Genomic DNA, 10,214 nt, shown 5'->3' with positions numbered 1-10,214 from the left:
TAATATCATCAACATAAATTTGTACAAAAAGTATATCTTGGTTCTTACATTTTACAAAGAGAGTAGTATCCGCTTTTCCCATCGAAAAACCATTGTCCGATAAGAAATTTCTAAGTCTATCATACCATGCTCTAGGTGCTTGCTTTAATCCATAAAATGCTTTTGACAATTTATAAACATGAATTGAAAATTTTTTGTTTTCAAAACTAGGGGGTTGTTTCACATACACTTCTTCCATAATATAATCATTTAAGAAAGTACTTTTGACATCTATTTGAAATAAAATGAAATCTTTATGGCATGCAAATGCTAACAACATCCTAATAGATTCTAATCTAGCTACAGGTGCAAATGTTTCATCAAAATCAATTCATTCTTCTTGGTTGTACCCTTGAGCCATTAATCTAGCTTTATTCCTTACAACCATACCGAATTCATCCATCTTATTTCTAAAGACCCATTTAGTACCTATAATGGATTGATGTTCTGATTTAGGAACTAATTCCCACACATTGTTTCTCTCAAATTGATTCAACTCTTCTTGCATTGCCATAATTCAAGATTCATCATTTTCCTCATCCCAAAGAATTTTGGTTCAATTTGATAAATAAATGCAGCATGCTCACAAGTATTTCTAAATGATGATCTAGTGGTAACACCTCTTGAAGAATCACCTAAAATTAATTCCTTAGGATGAGACGAAACATATCTCCACTCCTTGGGGAGTGATTGAGAAGTACCTTCATTTTTTCCTGCATTCATTTCTTCATGTTGTTCCTTTTGATTTTCATGTGGTGCATCCTTTTGGTTATCTTCTTTTAATTCTTCATCTGCATTATTATCAACAACAACTTTCTCCACAGAGGATGGGTTAGATTTATCAAACGTAACGTGCATAGATTCTTCCACAACTAGAGTTCTTTTGTTATAAACTCTATAAGCTTTGCTTGAGTTTGAATACCCAAGAAAGATGCCAACATCAGATCTTGAATCAAATTTGCCAAGATTATCTTTTGTATTCAAAATAAAACATTTGCATCCAAAAACTTTGAAATGATCAATGTTGGGTGTTCTATTTTTCCAAAGCTCATAGGGAGTTTTATTGAGATGAGGTCTAATCAACACCTGATTTAAAACATAACAAGCGGTGTTGACAGCTTCGGCCCAAAAATACTTAGGCAAAAAAATTTCATTCAACATGGTCCTAGCCATTTCTTGAATCGATCTATTCTTTCTCTCAACAACCCCATTTTGTTGTGGAATTCTAGGTGATGAAAATTGATGCACAATGCCTAAATTATTGTAAAAAGTTTCAAATGTACGATTCTCAAACTCTCCTCCATGATCACTCTTAATGCATGCAATACCATAACCTTTTTCATTTTGAACTTTCTTACAAAACACTTTAAAAGTATCAAAAGCATCATCCTTATTAGTAGGGGTGGGCAAAATATCCGACCCAATCTGATCTGAAAAATTTCGGGTTCGGATCGGATCGGGTGGTGAAGAAAACCCAAAACCCAATCCGATCATAATCCGATCGGGTTGAGAAAAAAAAAGAACAACAAAGCCAAAAAGCAAAAATTACAGTATTACAATTTACACACTCACACAGTCACACACTACAGTACATGGAGCACGAACACCACACAACACACACACAAAGTTAGTCTTCACAAATCAGTGAATCACAAGACTCACAAGTCACAACAATTCATAAAGAACACACAAACCGAAACCAGCACTCAACGCTTAGCAGTTAGCACACACGCAATGTACATGCCACACCCATTCACGGCCTCCATCGCTCACCACACGCAGCAAACACACATGCACAATTCACGGAGCTAGGTTCATCCGGCCACCACACGCAGTGATTAGTATTAAAAATTGTTTAATTATCAAGCAATAATATGTTATTTTATGCTTATGTTATAATTTATATTGTGTTTATGTAATATATTATGAATTATTAATTATGTTTTAAATATATTTAATTTTTTGTATTTTTATGTGTTTATTAGGAAAACTATTAATTTCACGTACTTCGAGGCTCCAAACAGATAAACGGAGGTCAAATTTAGATTTCGGAGGTCCAAAAACCTTAAGATCAGTCAAGATCGGCTTAAAATTGGGCTTGTGTAAAAAAAAGTTGACTTTTTCTATTGACCGAGCACTGATTGGATGATGAAATGAGCTTACAATAGATATGAGTGCATGGGATAACTGGCAATCTTGACTAAATCTCAACCGTTCATGATTCAATGGCCATGATTGTGCCACGTGGCAATGGTTGGTGAAGCAAGTTAGAGGATCCGAATCTTTGTATTCGGGTCGACCCGATCCACCCATTAACCTGCCAAATCTCAACGGTTCTTTGGGCAAATCGGACGAGTCAAATGATGCCATGTGTGATGTTGACTTTTGAAGTTTGACCAGCCATTGGATCTTGATCTAAGGGTTGTGAGGAGCACATGCATGAAGCCTATGATGGACCACAAAGCACTGGATTATGAATTTATTTTTCTATAAATAGAGCCTCATTTTTATGTTTTAATCATCTCTCTACAACTCTCTTCTTCTCAAATTCTCTCCATCTCCTTGTAATCTTGATTTCCAGGTGTGTTTTTAATATTTTGTATAATTATTTTCATTAATAAAATTAGTTTTATTTCCAATTTTAGTTGTTTTTATTTCTTTTAATTATAAGTAATTCAATTTTACTACTTCTTTTTATTTTAATTATGTTTAACTAAATAATATTAGTTAGGGGAAGGTGAAACTCTTAGGAAGTAAATATGATTTAATCAAATTCTATTTTTAATTTTATAAATGAAATTATTTTCTATTTAATTTTATACATGTTTTATATTTTGAAATTTTGATTTATTGTAGACAAACAAATGAATTTGGCACAATAAATTCTTAAGAACTTAATATAAGGCATGGTGAAATGGTATTTTGACTTATTGTAGACAAATTAAATTTTGGCACAATAAATACTTAATCCATCATAAAATTAAAGGGAAAATAATAATAATTTGTATAATTAATCTTTTGGGTAATAAATCTAAAAAATTGGCAAAAAGAATTTATTAAGTTTTATTTATTTCTAAGAGTGGATCCATAACCCTAACTAGTTCAATTCCATAGTTTCATTTAAATTAAGTTGTTTATATTCAAGTTTTAATTTCAATTTTTAGATAAAATAAAATAAACTAATTAAATCTTTTCTCTGTGGATCGACCTCGGACTCACCGAGTTATAATATAACAAGACACTCTTATACTTGGGAGTTAAAATTTACTTTTAAGTTGTGTCAAGTTTTTGGCGCCGTTGCCGGGGAAAAGTTTTTTTTTTATTTGGTTTGTTTTTCTGTTTTTTATTTTTCTCTTATATGTAAAATTTCGTTTGCCCCCTTTTCCTTTTCTTAAATTCTCTTTTGTCCCCATATCTTTCATAATTCTCGTTTCACCCCAACAATTCCCGTTTCTAGCCCAATCTTCTGGTAATTACGTTCGGACCCCAACATCTTTCAACTATTTTACTTTCATCCTAAATTACTCAATTCTAAACTTCTAAAAATTACAGTTTGACCATAAAATTAAAAATAATTTGTAATAAAATCCCTAGACGAAATTCCTCAACATAATCAAGACTTGGACATATTTGGACATATTTGGACATACTTTGGACTTAATTTGGACCAAACTAACTTTAACTACTAACTTTAACTACTGACTCTAATTACTAACTCTTAACTTACTAACTGCTAACTCCTAACTTTTATTATTTCAGTTATTTAATTTTCTGCATTTATTTTATTTCGTATTTGTTTATTTTTGCTTTATTGGTGGGTTTAACCACCAAACTAACTACTAACTCTTAACTTTTATTTTCAGTTATTTAATTTTCAGTATTTATTTAATTTTGTATTTTTTTTACTTAATTGATGGGCTCAACCACCATTTTTCTTTTTCTTTTTCTTTCTTTTGCATTTATTTTATACTTAATTTATTGTTAATTGGTGGGTTCAACCACGAAATTGTTATTTAATTTTCTTTTGTACACTTATATTATTTGCATATTTAATTTTTTATTTTAGTTTATTATCAATTTTTGTAAATATTATAACATAACCATTGCATGAGACGTTGGTCTCGATCTTCAAGTGGCAGGTTAATTCGTAGATCCCAATCTCCACCACCAATCATGGATGAGAATGAAGGCGAAAACGTTTTGGGTTATTAAAGCTTTTAATTCAAATTTGGATGATGCTGGTAATGTGCGAAAATTACAATTGAATGAACTTGAGGAATTAAGGAATGATGCATATGAAAATTCAAGAATTATTAAGGCAAGAACAAAAGCATTTCATGATAAAAGAATTTTTCGAAAAACATTTGAGATTGGTCAAAAAGTGTTGCTTTATAATTCTCGTCTTCATTTATTTCCAGGGAAGTTAAAGTCAAAATGGAGTGGCCCATTTGTTGTAAAAAATGTATATTCACATAGGGCCATAGAAATTGAGAATCCAAATAATGGTGTCACATTTAAAGTTAATGGTTAAAGATTAAAACCATATCTGGAACATCACCCACGTGACGAGGACACTGAAATTAATTTGGATGACCCACTAGTTCTTGATTAAGTCTTTAATAATTTTTTTTCTTTTTGATTTACTATTATTTTACCGTTTCATTGTTTGATTTTTTTTCTTCTTTTTCTAGATTGATGCACTGTACATAGTTTTTTTAACATTGTTTTTCTTGTGTAAGCGTGTTTGTTTGACAGTTGTACATTCTCTCATCAATTTTCATTTTACATCATGAGCACTTCAATGAGAAAATACCTGTTCGCACATATTAAAAGATTTCTGCGTATAAAATTTCACTTAAGAGGCTTGATACAAAGCTGTAAATCACATCCACTTTGGGATCTGCAACCACCAGAATTCGTGTCCTATGTTGAGGATCTTGAGGGACAACTCAGAACAGTAGAGAGTGGCATATATGAATTTCAAATGGAGCTTGAGGTTAACTCAATGAGAGGACGAATGTAAGTTCATTTTCCTTTTATATTGTGTGCTTCTTTTTGTTCGCTTTCACGCTTGATTTGATTTTGGTGTGTTTTGGTTTATTTTCCCATATAAATGGCGGATAACAGTACTCCGTGACTTCTTAAGTCGGTATCTTCAGTTTCCCACAATAACTGAAACCCCAAAATCAAACATGGAAGAAATACAACATAAACTCCATAAGCATTTTCCCTCTCTCCCTCAGAATGCCCTCAGGAAAATTTACAAAGCTCGTTGTGAACGACTGCGTTTGTTAATGATCAATGGCATTCCTTCTGACATTCGTTGGTTAATTGAAGCAAAGGTCCGATTAGCAGGTGAGTTTTCTGGTCAATTTGTTTCCTACATGCCTGGTTTTGGTAAAATTACGTTTCCTAAGAAAAGGAGAGCTAAACGACTTGGCTCAAAATGTCATAACTGTGTAAGACTTGGTTGCAAACGACCGGATTGTAAATCTTTAGGAATGGTTTCTGATACTCGTGAAGATAAAATTAAATTCGTTAAAGATGGCATGAGTAAAGAATCGTTGGATGATATCTTACGATCTCTTGAAACGCATCGAAGTGGATTTGTGCAACGTGAGATTTACAATTTATGGATACTATTCCAAAAAAAAAGTGCACAGTTTAGTCTTGGGAATCTGACTCAAAAAGACCCTGTTTGTCAGTTTATAAGAAAACTGGATGGGAAGCCGATCCTCGACCTATAGAGGGCGTTCAAGCCGTTACTGGATGTAAAACCAGAGGAAGATGTGAGCCACAATCACAACTACCAGTAAATATCCTTTCACTTCACTGTTATTTTACTTTACTGTTATTTTATCATTTGCATTATTGCATTTAGCGATGTGATTTTGTATTTAATAAATATGTGGTTTCTTTTACTATTTTCTTTTTCTAATCATTACTTTCTTTTTACTGTTTGTTTTTGAATTATTGAGCCACGAGCTTTCCTCGTCATTTGACAAATATGCCAACCCATTTATAGCTGTTTCTCATTATTTATGTCACCAAGATATTTAAATATGAGCTCGTTTTTCAAACACTCACAACTTGCTTTTGAAAAATTAGTCCAATGGCAGCATCTTCGAGTAAACAATTCAAAAATATTTGTGTGCTTTCTGGGTTTCACTATGGAAAGTACAAAGAGTTCGTTCAGGCAGCTGTAGATCTTGGTCGTGTCATAGCAGAGAGGAAACTGCATCTTGTATATGGAGGAGGTGAACGAGGGTTATCAAGACTTGTCTCAGAAGCTGTTTTTACCAGAGGAAGCCAAGTACTTGGCATTATCCCAAAACCCATGAAACCGCTAGTGTGCATGTCTGGCCCACCAATTGGAGAAGAATTAGTGGTATCAAGTATGCAAGAGAGAATATCTGAAATGATGAATCATGCTGATGCTTTTATTTTCTTGCTAGGAGATCTTGCAACTTTTGAGGCACTAATTACATTTGCATCTTGGGCCCACTTGAACATTCATAAAAAACCCATCGGTTTGTTAAATGTTAATAATTTTTATGACGGCTTGCTAACTTTTATTAACCATGCAATAAAGAATCATTTTGTTCCACATTCTGTAAAAAAACTCTTTATCTCTGTTTCTACTGCTAATGAGTTACTTGATCTTTTGCAAGCTTATACACCAGAGCCAGATCCACAGACTGTTGCACTGAATTGGTCGACTAATGATAGTAACGGTAACAGTAGCAGTAATAAGAAGTGCGATTTAGATTTAACTCTCCGTTTGTAAATATTTTCTGTTGTAGTGTTCATGTGATGTCTTCTACACTCTTTCTCTTTCCTTTTAAAACATTGAGGACGATGTTTTTTTCAGGTTGGGGGGAGGGAATAGTTGATAATTGTGGAATGTCTTAGTCCTGGTTATGTGTTTACAAAAAAAAAAAAACAATAACAAAATTTTTTTTTCTGTAAAGACTAACTTAGGACAAATTTGAGTCGAAGATGGCAGGATATAGAGAATGTAGTCTCTCTAGAAACACATCTTCTTAATCTTAAGGGTGTTGTTAAAAAAAAAAAATTGACTTTTTCTTCATCTTTGTTTTCTACTTTTAAGCTTCTGCATCAAGTTCAAGTGAGATCTCTTCTTCTTCTTCTTTTATTATTCTCTTTTATTTTTATTTATTATTATTATTTTTTTTTTGCATATCTGTAAAATTATAAAATGTTAAGATAATGTTTAGATTAGGTTGTGGGGTGGGGATAATTGACGTATGTTTTAAATATGTGTGTTGTTTTTCTCTTTTCTCTTTTCTTTTCTTAGTTAAAAAAAAACAAAAACAAAAACAAAAAAAAAATTTATTTTTTGTCTAGGATGGCCGTGTAAAGAGTCACGACTTTTGAGACGCATCCTAATTGTCTTGTTGTATTATATTTTGATTTTGAGATTCATAGTAAGTTGTTTTTGTTCCCTTTTCTTTGAATTACTTAAATTTGTGAACTCTCCACTTGGTTATTAAGTTATTTAATTGTTTACTCATTTAACAGGTATTATTGAATCATTCTTCACACACACATTATGACACATACTAGTGGGTTGTAAGTTACAATTTTACAGTATTTAGTTCTTTTGATTTATTAGGAATAGTATCTAGGTAGTAGAAAGTGTATATTTCCAAAAAAAAAATCAAAAAAAAAGAAGAAAAAAATATTTTTAATTTTGTTATATCTAGAAACCCGAGTAATTAAGTCCGTAGGGGTGTTTCAACACCTAGTGCCCTAAGGTCAACTGGTCTAGGAGTCACTGGCCTAAAGCTCGCTACATGGGTAATAGATATATCGTTTGTTTATTAGAAACCCGAGTAATTAAGTCCGTAGGGGTGTTTCAACACCTAGTGCCCTAAGGCCAACTGGTCTGGAAGTCACTGACCAAAAGCTCGCTACACGGGTTAGAAATGTAATATATAAAAAAAAAATATGTGTGAATAATCTATTGCCAAAAGATATAATTTCTAATGAATTTTAGAACAAAAATGTTGTTTTTCTTTTAATGAAGCCCATAAGTATTGTGTTAATTACTTGAGCACAAAAGAAGGTTTGATGATATTCTGGATAATGAGTGAACATCAATGTGGTAAAGGAATTTGGGAGAGTTCATTTATTTGGTAATTTAGAGGATAGATGAACAACTATTAACTTGCATGTGAATTTTATAAATCTTAATTTAATATAACGCTTTAATTGCTAGAGGGCTAGCAATAAGCTGGTTGGGGGGTGTGATTAGTATTAAAAATTGTTTAATTATCAAGCGATAATATGTTATTTTATGCTTATGTTATAATTTATATTTGTGTTTATGTAATATATTATGAATTATGAATTATGTTTTAAATATATTTAATTTTTTGTATTTTTATGTGTTTATTAGGAAAACTATTAATTTCACGTACTTCGAGGCTCCAAACAGATAAACGGAGGTCAAATTTAGATTTCGGAGGTCCAAAAACCTTAAGATCAGTCAAGATCGGCTTAAAATTGGGCTTGTGTAAAAAAAAGTTGACTTTTTCTATTGACCGAGCACTGATTGGATGATGAAATGAGCTTACAATAGATATGAGTGCATGGGATAACTGGCAATCTTGACTAAATCTCAACCGTTCATGATTCAATGGCCATGATTGTGCCACGTGGCAATGGTTGGTGAAGCAAGTTAGAGGATCCGAATCTTTGTATTCGGGTCGACCCGATCCACCCATTAACCTGCCAAATCTCAACGGTTCTTTGGGCAAATCGGACGAGTCAAATGATGCCATGTGTGATGTTGACTTTTGAAGTTTGACCAGCCATTGGATCTTGATCTAAGGGTTGTGAGGAGCACATGCATGAAGCCTATGATGGACCACAAAGCACTGGATTATGAATTTATTTTTCTATAAATAGAGCCTCATTTTTATGTTTTAATCATCTCTCTACAACTCTCTTCTTCTCAAATTCTCTCCATCTCCTTGTAATCTTGATTTCCAGGTGTGTTTTTAATATTTTGTATAATTATTTTCATTAATAAAATTAGTTTTATTTCCAATTTTAGTTGTTTTTATTTCTTTTAATTATAAGTAATTCAATTTTACTACTTCTTTTTATTTTAATTATGTTTAACTAAATAATATTAGTTAGGGGAAGGTGAAACTCTTAGGAAGTAAATATGATTTAATCAAATTCTATTTTTAATTTTATAAATGAAATTATTTTCTATTTAATTTTATACATGTTTTATATTTTGAAATTTTGATTTATTGTAGACAAACAAATGAATTTGGCACAATAAATTCTTAAGAACTTAATATAAGGCATGGTGAAATGGTATTTTGACTTATTGTAGACAAATTAAATTTTGGCACAATAAATACTTAATCCATCATAAAATTAAAGGGAAAATAATAATAATTTGTATAATTAATCTTTTGGGTAATAAATCTAAAAAATTGGCAAAAAGAATTTATTAAGTTTTATTTATTTCTAAGAGTGGATCCATAACCCTAACTAGTTCAATTCCATAGTTTCATTTAAATTAAGTTGTTTATATTCAAGTTTTAATTTCAATTTTTAGATAAAATAAAATAAACTAATTAAATCTTTTCTCTGTGGATCGACCTCGGACTCACCGAGTTATAATACAACAAGACACTCTTATACTTGGGAGTTAAAATTTACTTTTAAGTTGTGTCACGCAGCAACCGCCGCCGAGAACGACGTCAACCGAAGTTGAAGGCGATTCGCAAAGATCGTGACCTGATCTACAAATCTGCTGCAACCAAGCAGTGGATCCACGCCTTGAATCCTCCACTCCACCATTACTTGGTCCGATTGAAGATCCACAAGGCAAGACTCTCATTCTCTCAAAAAGTCTTTTGAGTTTTGGAAATTGGAAGCCTGAATCCGGCCTTTGATACTTATTTAAGAGATGGTATATAATATATATGCATTAATTATAATTGTTATATGTTATATGAGAAAGTGAAATGTTAATTGCAGTTTTGTATGTTAATAAAATATAATTATATATTGTTAAATTTTAACAATAAAATGAAAATAATCGGCATTTATTTTCTGTTACTTATTAATAATTAGTTTTTTGTATGAATAGTAATGGTAGATAAAAATTAAAATTAAATGTTATGTTA

The sequence above is a fragment of the Citrus clementina genome, unplaced genomic scaffold (assembly GCF_000493195.1).
Source record: "Citrus clementina cultivar Clemenules unplaced genomic scaffold, Citrus_clementina_v1.0 scaffold_1, whole genome shotgun sequence".
Taxonomy (NCBI): domain Eukaryota; kingdom Viridiplantae; phylum Streptophyta; class Magnoliopsida; order Sapindales; family Rutaceae; genus Citrus; species Citrus x clementina.
This window is presented reverse-complemented; position numbering follows the sequence as displayed.